This window comes from Dreissena polymorpha, chromosome 1 (assembly GCF_020536995.1).
Source record: "Dreissena polymorpha isolate Duluth1 chromosome 1, UMN_Dpol_1.0, whole genome shotgun sequence".
Classification (NCBI taxonomy): Eukaryota; Metazoa; Mollusca; class Bivalvia; order Myida; family Dreissenidae; genus Dreissena; species Dreissena polymorpha.
The window spans coordinates 189,147,601-189,161,845 of record NC_068355.1 but is presented as its reverse complement, the minus strand read 5'-3'; positions in this window follow the sequence as shown (position 1 = coordinate 189,161,845).

The window sequence follows — 14,245 nt, the reverse complement described above, 5'->3', positions numbered from 1 at the left end:
TCTTTTGATTGGACAAGGAAAGAGAAACAGCGAATGGATGGAACTGATACAGGTCGTAGGATTGAACGATAATAGTGTTTTCTCTTTTGAATTTAAACCTCCTCTAGAGTCATAGCCAGGGTTCCCGCTGTCGATCGCCATTGGCGCCAATTGCGACAAAATAAAAAATCTGGCGACAAAATTTTGTAAATGGCGATTTAAAAAAAAATCGGCATTTTTCTGCGTTCATACTTTCTTAAAATGACAAAAGACGCTGTGTTTACCAGCCGCTTTACGGCAGTCGTAATAATATAGATGTCCATGATGTAAGCGATACAGCTGTAATCAATGGAGCGTGGTGCTGACTGCAGACTACCGCAAAGTGGCATGCAATGGTGAGAATTGCGATTATCTGGGGTGTTGTTACTAGTTATCTTAATTGGTCGGCAGTTTTATGGCTTCAGAGATAAGACAACATTGAAATAAACCTACCGACTTTATGCTTAAATGTGAAGTGTTTGTCACAGTGTTCGAAGCCGATTCCAAGACCGTTACATTGACAACCATGTGACACTCAAAAAGGTAAGTATCGATTGTGTTTAGAAAAATCGGTGAAATTATAGAAAATAATTAAACATTATATTGATTCTATTTACATGTAAACGGTGACATTTCTGTTTTACTCGTCAACATGGCAAGTTCAGAGTGTATAACGACTTTTAGAAAGTGAACATTAGATTCTGATAATTATGAGACTCATTCAAAAATGCAAATGTTTCCCCGCTAACATTCAACAGCTAGCAAACAAAACCCAAACAAAGATAGTTGTTAAACAGAATTTCATTTCCTTCAATTTGATTTCCAACACACAATATATGCTGTATGAACTCTATATACCCTCAAAACTAATAAATTAATTAACTACTGGATGTTCTGTTTAAAAAAGGTAAACATCGTTAAGCACATGAAAATCCATTTGACACACACGAAAATCTATTTGACACACAATTTAATATACATGTACACAAATGCTTATTTTATTTTACTGTTGTGCTATATCGAGCTTTATGTAGTAGGTCATGTGCTAGCACACATTTATATTATTTATATACTACACATTAGTTGATTATTATTAGTAGTATATTAATATTATTTTTCCCTTTTTGTATTTTCAGATTACCAGAAAGCTGCTGAAGCAACCAAGCTGTGGCAACATATTCAGGCTGCTAAGAAGGTGTCAATCAACAAGACTTACAACTGATTGAATGTGCCTTTATTTAATGAACAATCTTCAATGTGTTGTTATTCTTAATAATACTGTTATGAAATCAATTCCTTTAACATACTGTTCAATGCTCAGTTTTTGTTTGTATTACAATGACATGATCTTCATTGCCCAAATGTAGCCCCAGTGTGGACTTTTTAAATTTGGCGAAAGTGAGTGGCGACAACTTTTTAAAGCCCAGAGGGAACCCTGATAGCTTATTAAACATTTCTGTGAAAACTGTCTTGTAGATGATAAACATTTTATAATGAATTTACTTTGAAATTTTATATAGAGGAGGTTTGATTTTAAAGAGAAAATACTAGTAGGTTATATGTCAGTTACTGACATATAACCATAGTAGTATTTTCTCTTTGAAATCAAACCTCCTCTACAGTCATACTTTATGTTACATTTCATAATAAAGGTTTTTTAGTTTCAAAGGTTGCTTTAACTTCTTTAAAAAGTGTACCGTAAAAACGCAGTCATAAGTCGAGATTTTTTACCTCCAAAATTTGATTAAAAAACCAGTATCGACTTATGAGGTGGTCCATGAAAAAAATAATGAAATTCCATGAAAAAAATAATGAAATTCGATGAAGATTGATCCCCGCGGCAATCGTTGTTGTTGTTGTATATAAAAAAAAATCGTTGATTTACGAATAACAAAATGTCGTATTTTTACTGATACTTACCAATTAATATAATCACAGTTTGCAATTACTCTTGTTTTTATTTTGATAATTTAATCCAATGTCTTCATGTAAGCAGGTGTTGTTTTTTTACTGTTCATGTAAACAAAGAATCAAGGACATCATTTAAAGTCTCGCGAAAATTCGCAATATGTGTGAATCGACAGTTTGACTTCATCACAGGAAAGCCGTTTCCTGTCAAGAAGCCATAAAGAACACCTTTCTCCAAAATTGGATTCCTTTGTTTAGAGAAGCGATATGCTTAACCAATCGCGTGTTTGTTACTTGCTTGCAATCGTCCCATTATGCTTGAGCACGTGTATAGCTCCGCATTTGAAACTGTTTCAGAGAAAAAGGTGGAGTTAGCGGTCTCTTGGGTATGCCAATCATTGTTATAAAAACCTGTTTACCGAGACACTAATCAATTGTTTTGACAGTCAGATTAAAAGTACAAAGATTGGATTACAGTGATAATATTGTTTCATCGGATTAAAAGCGGAAAATAGTTTGTGGATAATTACTAGCGTGGATTATTGAGTGCAACCATTTATTAATTAGATAAACAAAACCACAACTGGACTTACGATAAATCTTTGAAAATGCCTGGCAATCGCAAACGCCAGGCTTATGACAATGCATTTAAAATACGTGTGATAGAGTTTGCGGAGAAGTTAAATAACAACAGTGCTGCTGAACGTGAGTTTGGTATAAGTGAGAAACTAGTGCGTGATTGGCGTAAGAATAAGGACACAATTGTAAGTGGACCTAACAAACAGAAACGGCGTCCGTTTATGAAATTCGTAAACAGAAAATTTCTGACTCGACTTATGAAGCTAACATACTCAAAATCTCAAATTTTGGTACCAAAGTATATATACCCCCCGACTTATGAGCCGGGTAGACTTATGACTGGGTTTTTACGGGAATACATTTCTGACATCTAAAGATTTAAACATGTGTGAGAATTTCACACCAAGGGATAGTTAATAAAGCATGTCACGCTTTTTTTACCATTTTTACCCCGGGATGTCACAAACTGTTACAAAATCTTGGACCCCCTTCCCTAAAGTACGTCACAAACTCACACTTTCGAACATTTTTTTAAATTAATACTTAATTTAAATTTAATCTAAAACTCAATTCACTATTAAACGTATTAAAATTTCACTTACCGGTAAAAGAACTTTCACATTACAGGCTAAAATTTATAACTGTAGGGTTGTTACGATGAGCAGTATGAATATTTATCCACGTGTTAATCTCTAATAAAAACGAAATTATAATTTAGATTTTCTTTCAACCCTTTACTAACTAAAAATGGAACAGTCCAATTATTTTGTCATTGAAATCTGTGTGGAGGTTTTGCCTATTGAATAAGCCGGCCCAGCCAAGTTGCCTATTAGACATTCGAACAACAGAATCAGCAGATACGCAATTCGTCTTATTTTGACATAAAACTAATTCAAATATTTCACAAATTTTTGAAAATTATTTTTAAATTCTACTAAAGAAATAATAAATAAAAATACATTTTTTTAAATAAATGTGTGACATCACACATGGCCTGACTCCCCTCCCCCATGTCACAAACTGTCACTTTCTTACTCACCCTCCCCCCACCTGGAGCGTGACATACTTTATGGACGGCCCGTAATGATTAAAGCTTTAGACTTCAGAAAGGTGCTGATTTACTTGTTATATATCCATAAATTTATAACACAACATATGTTTCTATATGCATTAAAATTCACCTTGAACAGTGCCTAATAAAAAAAATCTATTCGGGAGGGGCAACCCCTCCCGCACCCTCCCCGTTTGGGCCCCCCCAGTCAACATTTTGTGGGTACAGCCCTGACTTAAGTTGAGGTTTATTTTTTGTTAATTGAATTTTTTATTATATTTATGGGAACCTTCAAAATGGAATTTTAGGTAATCATTTACAAAAAAACATATTTGATCAGGAATCCCAAAATTGACCCCAAAACACACTGCTAGGTGCATGAAAAACAATACAGACATGTTCAACTTTTGCTGTATACGTATATTACAGTTGGATAAGATTATTGATTTATATTTAATTATGATATGATTGTGTTTGAACTTAGTTCTCAACAAAGTTAAAATCCTAGTAAAAAGAGTGAGGAATTGAAGGGGTGCTGGCATGTTAGCGGGATCATACAAGTGTTTTTGTGTCAATATGTCTGTTTGTTTTTTACCAATCTGGATAAAATTATGATCTTGCAAGCAAGCATAGGGACCTAGGTTGGGATTTTATTGGATGCCTGAGTGGGGTCAAAGTCACTGTTACTAAAATTATTATAGGTGGTTTGTTTGGTAAATAACTTCAGTTTGCTTATACCAATCTTTATGAACTTTATACACAGCTTACATGGAGACCTAGGTTGGCATTGTATTGGATGCTAGTTAATTTGCATGAACCTATCTTGATGGAGTTTATATATATATATATATATATATATATATATATATATATATATATATATATATATATATATATATATATATATATATATATATATATATATAGCAGCAGCTGCCTTGCATAGATACCTAACCTGAGATTGCATGTGAGGCCTGTAAGGTCAAGGGCGAGACCAATGCTATTGAATATAGAAACAAGAAATATCTTTAAAAAAGATATACGGCGTCAGGCCTTGAAGAATTTTTCCAGAGCCACTCACCTTGCAGGACGAGTAGGCCTGACAATCCCCTTGCCCGTCACTTAAATCTACTCGCCCTGCATTAAAAAAATATATATATTTATAGTTTTGATCAACCATAACCTGTTTAACCTACGTAACATAATCACTAAACTGTAAACAAATTAACTACATTATCTGATGGATTTTATTTGCTTTCCGTACGTTTTATGCACTGTTTTCTTTTCTCAATACTTTCCACTTCTCGTTTTGATGACCTTTCTTTCTGTTCCCTTTCTCCACCAGCTTGCAGATATTTTAAAATAGAACCCTTTTCCATGCTGAGTTTTAATATTTCAGACGAACTTTTACTGAAAGACACTCTTGATTGACAAATGGTTACAATATGGTAAATTTTTGCTAAGGCTTCTGATCACGAATTATTCTGTTTATTAATTATTATTGTTTCTGTTTATTTTTTATTAAATATAAGAAGAATTATAATTAACCAATTATGTATTATTTTTGTATGGATATTAACATTAAAATGAAATTTTATTCTTCACGGAATAACCAATATATTTAACTGTTTTTTTCACTTTTAATCGATAAGCTAAGAGCACTGACACCTATGAAAACAGCTCAGCCAATTTTGAGAATTATTTTTACTGAGCCCGTGACGTCATTTTTCATTGTCAAAACAAAAGTGCAGTTTCTTTGTGTACTACACCTATTTTTTGTTTGTTGGATTTTTTTTTCGCAATTTGTATCAATGTGGCATGAGTTTTGGAACTGAATTTATATTTCTCGACTTGAAAAACAGCACTCGCCTGGTCGGTCGAGTATTGAACATATTTTACTCGCCCGACCGTCAACTTCACTTGCTTTTGTTAGCGGTCAAGTGGGTTCTTCAAGGCCTGGACGTTGATAGTTCAATGAATGAGATCAAGGATAGCGAATGTCTTTTTGTGCGCAGTTCTTAGCTGCATCACACGCAGTACGGGAGGTTACGCGGAGTTTCGCGGCTTATTTTACATTATTACATATTGCTGGTCATAAACCTATAGATACAAAAAAAAAAGAAGAATGGAAGTGATATTAAAACATACGAGTCAACCGGCCACACGCGAAGTATCCGTATTTATAGGCGCGTTCTTCGAACAAACCTGTTTTAGTGGTTTGTCGGGCATTGCTATTTGATTCGATTATTAACAGTATCGAGAATCAGCGCGCTCATTCTCAATACATTAGTCAGTATGGTGAAATAATTATTGTTAAATTAATCAAAAATAATATGTATCAACTCAACAAGAAGAGCTTGGATGGAATATTGGTATTTTGTGTGTATGTAGCATACACGCAGACCTAACTTGAGGTTCTATGTGGGGCCAGTTGATCAAGGTAAAGGTCACTGTTTCTAATTTAAAAAATAGAAAAATGGTTTCCAATCAATAACATGTGTTTGGTTGCATGTAATGCACTTAAATTTTGTGTGAATGTATTTTACATGAATACCCTAGCATTGGATTGCTCAATGATTTAAATTAAACAAATAACTTAAACGTTTAAAATCTGGTTTTGAGGCATGGCAATTTTCTTTTTTTTGATAATTTGATAATAAGAAAAATTAAGCCAGACTTTTTTCCCCTTTATAAGTGACAACCAGGATATATTCAACTTTTTATGCCCCTGGTAGGGTGGCATATAGCAGTTGAACTGTCCGTCAGTCAGTATGTCAGTATGTGTGTATGTCAGTCCTTCGTCCGTCCGAAAAAAAACTTAACGTTGGCCATAACTTTTGCATTATCGAAGATGGAAACTTGATATTTGGCATGCATGTGCATCTCACGGAGCTGCATATTTTGAGTGGTGAAAAGTAAAGGTCAAGGTCATCCTTCAAGGTCAAATGTCTCATATATGTCGTCTGTCCGTCCAAAAACTATAACATTGGCCATAACTTTTTCACTATTGAAGATAGCAACTTGATATTTGGCATGCATGTGTATCTCATGAAGCTGAACATTTTTAGTTGTGAAAGGTGAAGGTCAATGTCATCCTTCAAGGTCAAATGTTAAATATATGGCGTCTGTCTGTCCGAAAACTTTAGCAACTTGATATTTGGCATGCTTGTGTATCTCATGAAGCTGCACATTTTGAGTGGTGGAAGTTCAAGGTCAATGTCATCCTTCAAGGTCAATCATCAAAAAAATCATTCAAAGCGGCGTTCTCATGAAGCGGCACATTGTGAGTGGTGGAAGTTCAAGGTCAAGGTCATCCTTCAAGGTCAAAGGTAAAAAATAATAATTTCAAAGCGGCGTTCTCATGAAGTTGTACATTTTGAGTGGTGGAAGTTCAAGGTCATCCTCTAAGGTCAAAGGTCACACAAACATAATATTTTTTTATTTCAAAGCGGCGCAATAGGGGGCATTGTGTTTCTTACGAACACATCTCTTGTTAAGGATTAAGAAGAATAAAACATTTCAAAATATTTGAAATACTCTGTGTGATTAGTGATCAGATTTAAAAAGAGTTTGATAACATGTACTGTGGCACAGTCTTGGTTGTAAAAATACAACATATTGAATTTCCTTTTATGTCTGTTTTACTTACCGGGTAATGAGGCATTTAAGTCTTAAATTGTTTCATGCTTGTTGCATGTTTTGTGTATAATTGGTGTCAAACAAAGCCCACGAGATCAGCTTGACTAAGTTTTCACAATCGCATTTCAAATTTACACAATGATATTCAATGTGCCTTCACAATGGTCTGTACTTTATTGTCCAGGCTTTTAATTTATCATTTGGAAATGTTGCACCATTGCCATGTATGCAACAAGTGTTAACCATGTGTTAAGTTTCTCAGATGAATATATAATTTTGTAGTTGTCAGTAATGTTTGTTACACCAGCTTCTTCAGCCCTGACAGTTCTGCCTTCCTTGGAATATGTAATGGCTTTATTGTGGGTTTCCAGCTCATACATTTGTTTACTGCTCTTTCTTTATTGAGAGCAAGTTTGAAGTGGAAGTAATGTGTTGTAAACAAATAAAAAAAAACAATGTTCACACTCTACATGTAGTTGTTACAAATCAAGCCTCCCATTTAAAATGAAATATGCTCTAAACATTGATTCTTTCAAAGCCAATATGTTATTGTTACCAGTGACAATCAATGGGTAGAGATAATATGTAAGTAAAAATATAGCAGTATTTGTTTAATATAGTGTCATCCCTCTGAATAAGGGGCCAGCCAGTTTTGACTAACGAAATACCTTTATGCATGAAGTAAATACTCCCTATCCCATCTTTGATGCCCGAGCAGCAAGGACATCATTAATAAACCCTCAATTAACTAGCTTTATTGTTAGGCAACTGGTCAGGTAAGAAATTGCCTGAGTAACAACTAAAACCTTCAACATCTGGCATCAAAAGCTAACGCACCAACCACTGGGTCATGGGTCTACATGTATTTTTGTTGATAAATGAACATTAAACTGGCTTAGCTTTTGATGGTCAAATTTTGGTCTTTTTATGTCCATATGTTTTATTAAATATGTGATCTACAACTTGGTTAAGGATAAAAAATAATGGTTAGATTACATTCTAACTGTTGTTTATGTATAAAAATATCTGGTTTCTTCAGATATGTATGCCCCCCTTCGAAGAAGAGGGGGTATATTGTTTTGCTCATGTCAGTCAGTCCGTCCATCCGTCCACCAGATGGTTTCCGGATGATTACTCAAGAATGCTTAGGCCTAGGATCATGAAACTTCATACATAGATTGATCATGACTGGCAGATGATTAGACTCCTATTGATTTTCAGGTCACTAGGTCAGAGGTCAAGGTCACAGTGACTCTAAACAGTAAAATGGTTTCTTGATGATAACTGAAGAATGCTTATGCCTAGGATAATCAAACTTCATAGGTACATTGATCATGACTGGCACATGACCCTTATTGATTTTCAGTTAGCTAGGTCAAAGATCAAGGTCACAGTGACTCTAAACAGTAAAATGGTTTCCGGATGATAACTCAAGAATGCTTACGCCTAGGATCATGAAACTTTAAAGGAACATTGTTCATTACTGGCAGACGACCCCTAATGATTTTCAGGTCACTAGGTCAAAGGTCAAGGTAACAGTGACTCGAAATAGTAAAATGATTTCCGGATGATAACTCAAGAATGCTTATGCCTAGGATCATGAAACTTCATAGATCCATTGATCATCACTGGCAGATGTCCCCTATTAATTTCAGGTCACTATGTCAAAGGTCAAGGTTACAGTTACTCGAAACAATAAAATGGTTTCCTGATGATAACTCAAGAATAATTATGCCTAGAACTATGAAATTTCATAGGTATATTTATCATGACTGGCAGATGACACTTATTGATTTTCAAGTCACTAGATCAAAGGTCAAGGTCAGTGACAAAAAACTTATTCACACAATGGCTGCCAGTACAACTGACAGCCCATATGGGGGGCATGCATGTTTTACAAACGTACAGCCCTTGTTTAGGAAGCTTTTGTTTTAAGTTGAGAACATTCTTCTTAATTACAATGCAGGTATGGTACCTAATAAATATTCTGGCATGTATTTCCATCTGTTCTCAATCGTATTTGACATGTTCACTCTAATGCATAAATTATTGCTTAAAAGGTTATAACCCTGTTGGTGATTTATAGTTATTGGCAAGGCTAACTTATTAGCCTCTAAATATAAAGGAATTCAATCTTCTACTGAGACGTTACAATACAAATTTGACAGAAACATGGCGCACAAAACTTGAAAAACCGTGCATTGCAATGCATTCTGTCATTTAAAACTACTCTTTCCAAGTCCACACAATATGAAGACTAAACATATATTTTAAGCATTATAAGGAACATTGATGGGAACTCCGTAGGGGAGATCTACTACCTTTAAGAAATAAGTACAATCTCTTTTGCTGTCTATGTGTACGTAAACTGCCTTCACATACAATAAAACCTGCTTTATACAATCTCTCTCGCTGTCTATGTGGTTTACATAAACTGCCTTCACATACAATAAAGCCTGCTTTATACAATGAAAGGCCGTTGAGTTCTCTGGCTATTTTGTTAACAAAAAACATTGTCGCATAGAAACTTCAAAATGTTGAATGATAGAATGATAGTGGTTTTATAATAAAGTCAAATGCTGTTGCACAGAAATATCAATAAATACTGATTTTGAATGATGTAACTCGATGACTATGTTTTATAAGCAAAAATGTAAAACAGCACACCCATTTTGACATTTCTGATGATGAAATAAACAGGTACTTTATTATTTATAACATAATGTTATGGATTATGAATGGATCAACTGATGGTATATTTGTTGAAATTCTTAATAAACCACATGACCTCTTAGTAACCTGAAGTTTGGTCAGCAACTGTTAAGTATGTTATTAAGTTAAATGAAAATTGCAAACCATAACCGTATTGTTTCATTGCAACTTTGAAATTTTGTTTACAAATGTTAAAGTTTGCAAAGATGACGTTACACAACGCAATTAGGACAGACAAAGAAATACAAGTCCATGCTTACTTGAAATACAACCCTACATAATGTCACTTTGCCCTAACAAATAATAAATGAATGTTTATATTAAGTCCTTGACACTGTTTAAGGAGAGACCGCTCAACGTGTTTTTCTAAACCTTCATTGTTTCTGTAGGACAAAAATCAAATGAATCCGGCTACTATTTCAGCTTTAGTTGTTTTGTCATTGTTTTCTAAAGAAAGAGTAAAAGCTTCACTGATTTTATTTTCTAACAAACAATGTGTTCATGAATCTATGGTCAATCTTCAGTGAGTTTACACTTGCTTTCTTGTTCGATTTGAAAGTGGGTTTGTCAGAGTTTATTAGATTTAGTTTGAGTCCCTCGCATTACATTACAATCAAAATAGTTTGATATAACATAAAATGCTATCATTAATGAAAACACTTACATATTGAAAATGAAAACAACCGTTAATAATGTTAGACCATCTAAATAACCTTCTGTTGAGTTTATTGATTACTGGCTAATTAATACAACTTTTTACCATTAAAGACTGCTTACTCATGTATAGTTTTGTTTAATTCTTACAAACTTCTGTCAGCAGTGGATTTAATATTCCTATGCATTTTTATGCCGCCGGTACGGAGGCATATAGCACTTGCACTATCCGTCCATCTGTCCGTCCGTTTGTCTTGCATGTGGTGTCCGGAGTGTTTTTCCTTAAAGCTTGCAGATATTTACCTGATTGTGTATGTGTGAGTCTACGCATTTTACTTACAGATTCAGTTTGAGTTTTGTTCTTGTCAATTGCTTTTTATGCCCCCGAACGAATGATCGGGGGTATATTGTTTTGGGCCTATATGTCTGTCTGCCTGTCTGTCTGTCTGTCTGTCTGTCTGTCTGTCTGTCTGTCTGTCTGTCTGTCTGTCTGTCTGTCTGTCTGTCTGTCTGTCTGTCTGTCTGTCTGTCTGTCTGTCTGTCTGTCTGTCTGTCGGTCTGTCTGTCGGTCTGTCTGTCATTGTATGTGTCTTTCTCAAGGCTAGGGTCATTCTTCAAGGTCAACGGTCAAATATATGACTCCAAAGCGGCGCAATAGGGGATATTGTGTTTCTGACAACACATCTCTTGTTGATAAAGTTACGGATTTAAAAAAAATCTTTCACATATCATTTTTCAAATACCCTATAAGATACTGACCTAATTTTTGGTGTGTGAGTCAACCTGCTTGACTTACAGAGCAAGTTTGAGTTTCTTTCCGGTCCATTGATTTTTGGCGTAGTAACATGTATTTGACTTTGAAATTTTCTCTAGAATGACAGTTTTCTGGACTTTTCCCTACAGGCTTGCAGATATTGACCGGATTTGTTGTGTGTGAGTCTACTTACAGTACAGCTAACGCGGCACAAACATAATCCGCGACTACGCCACGGCCAGATTATTAGTACGCGGTGGCCAAATCGTGTGTTCACGCGGCGTATCGCCGTGGCACTCGGCATCGATCTGCGCAACAACGCCGAGTCTATGTTAACCTCGTGTACTTTCGCGGAGTAAATCCGCCGCATACGTACGCGGCGGATCGAGTGAAAAGATATCCACCTACATGTACATACATGTATGTGTAGCGCAGAATTAATAACACGCAACTGTTAATGTTTCGTTTGATTATCATTATCATTATTAAATTATTAATCCGAAACACACTTCCGAATTTTAATGCTAACGCGACCTTTGATAAATTCTAGCTTCAAATAAACAGTGCTAAAATATCCTTTGTTTCATAAAAAGCGCGCGAAAATTATGCAGACGTGTAGAATGTCGTTTGGAAAGTTTGGGTGTATTTTCTGTTGTATAAATACATGAACATCACGTCAGGCGTAAACCGCGTGTTCAGTGGAAAAAAAACGCCCCGATTAGACGTTATTTCATCATCTCTATAAATAGTAACCAATGCCAAAATGTATTTGATACTTAAGGAAATATCGAGAATGTTTGTGTATCGTAAATATTAACCAGCATTTGCTTTAAGACTGGAATATACGGGATTATCGGGTAATTAGTAGCGATATTAACTTATATCGTATAATATGAACAAAATAAAACGTGTTTATATACGCATATTCAAACAATAGTTTTAATAAGCTGATAATTAACAAAACAACAAATACGTCGTCACCGTCTTGATTATTGATGTGGCTTCAAACTGCTAATTTTCTCAGCTTAAATTTAATAGCAAAATCAACATGCAATTAATTTATAAATCCACCATATGCTGGAGCCTTGACCACTTGTATGTGCGAAAACATCATTACGTGACCTTGTTTATGTGTGAAATACATACACTACGGGCGGGAAACAAACTTAATTGGCCAGACACATTAACTATGCTTACATGTATATGCTAATACAATCCGCGCACAATAAATTTATTATGATTTTAATTATTATTATAATTGTTCTTTCAAAAGTTGTTAACTACATGTAACTAATAATTTTAAAAAAGATTTTTATTTCATGATGCGCATCGACTCGGCATCATGTCGCGGATAGCGGCATGCCTTGGCGGACAGATGCGAAGTTTCGCGGCGTAATGCGACTTGCCGCCGCATACTGACGCGGCTTCAATGACTGACGCGGCATCGACTCGTTTCGCCTTGCCGCCGCGGATTGCGAAATACGTTTGTTCCGCTTTGGCTGTACTGTACATGACTTACAGATCAAAAATGATTGTTGTTGTTCCGATAATGACCTTATGTTTTGTATGTGAGTCCTGTGACCTACAAGACTGACGGATCAAGTTTAAGTATTGTTTTTTCTTTCAACTGACCCTCAGTCGGTCCGTCTGTCTGTCTGTCCGTCAGTCCGAAAACTTTACCATTGGTCATAACGTTTGCAATATTAAAGATAGCAACTTGATATTTGGCATGTGTATCTCATGGAGCTTCACATTTTGAGTGGTGAATGGTCAAGGTAGTCTTCAAATATATGGCTTCAAAGCGGTGCAAAAGGGGACATTGTGTTTCTGACAAACACATATCTTGTTCAAAAATACAAACATATGTGAACACATCTCGTTAAGTAAATGTTACGCAATTTGCAGATTTGCTATACAGTATACCAGACACCTGCAAAATAAATTATTTTGGGTTCTTTTAATTTAGATAACATTGTAGGCAAACAAAATTATGAATTGCAATGAACATGAAGAACTTAATCAGATTAACAACTTTATTTACAAAAAGTGTTTTGTATTACAAGACATTTGAAAACGCTTGGTACTAATACTTTATTGAATATATGCAGAATTGCTTTTAGAAACCGTCACCAACTGTTGCAATTAGTGATATTGTGAAACATATCTACTTTATCTGTTGTTTTCTTGTGACATTTAGTAATTGGATTGTTATTTTTTCATCAAAAGCAATATTATTGCTTATGGTCACAATATACCAAACGATTTCCTACACAAATTCAATGTAAAAGCAATAACTTTAACAAAAACATAAAGTCAAACTTTTGCGCATAGAGACCCCCATAACCATACCTTTTCTTAAAGAGCATTCCAAGCCGCAATGATTAAAACAATAAAAAAGATAGGTCATGCGTAATGCAAGAAAGAACTCGACGCGAATCAGCGGTCACTGTTTTATGGCCATCTATTTACCAGCTTCGTACCAGTGAATGAGGGTTTCCCGCCATCTGTCAAAGTCTCATGTAGTCTCCAATCTAAAAGCAACAATTTGTAGTATACAACAATGTTTTCCCTACTACATGCACACTCACATAAATATTTAAAAATAAAGTCATGGCAAGTGCCCATACTGAGAATTGTGCCTTCAAATAAATGACATTCCATTTTTAAGAGGGTATATAGAATTGCAATCCAAAAAGATTTAGTATATTGTAACCTTATAACTTATTATTTATTTATTCGCTTTGGTCAGTGAATATACAATTAAGACATGTAGGCAGATCTAGCTGATCTATTCAGTTATCACGATAGTATCCCGATACCACATACGTATATCTGGATACAAATTATGGCATCTGTTAAGATCCTTTTTATGTCCCCCACTATAGTAGTGGGGGACATATTGTTTTTGCCCTGTCTGTCTGTTGGTCTGT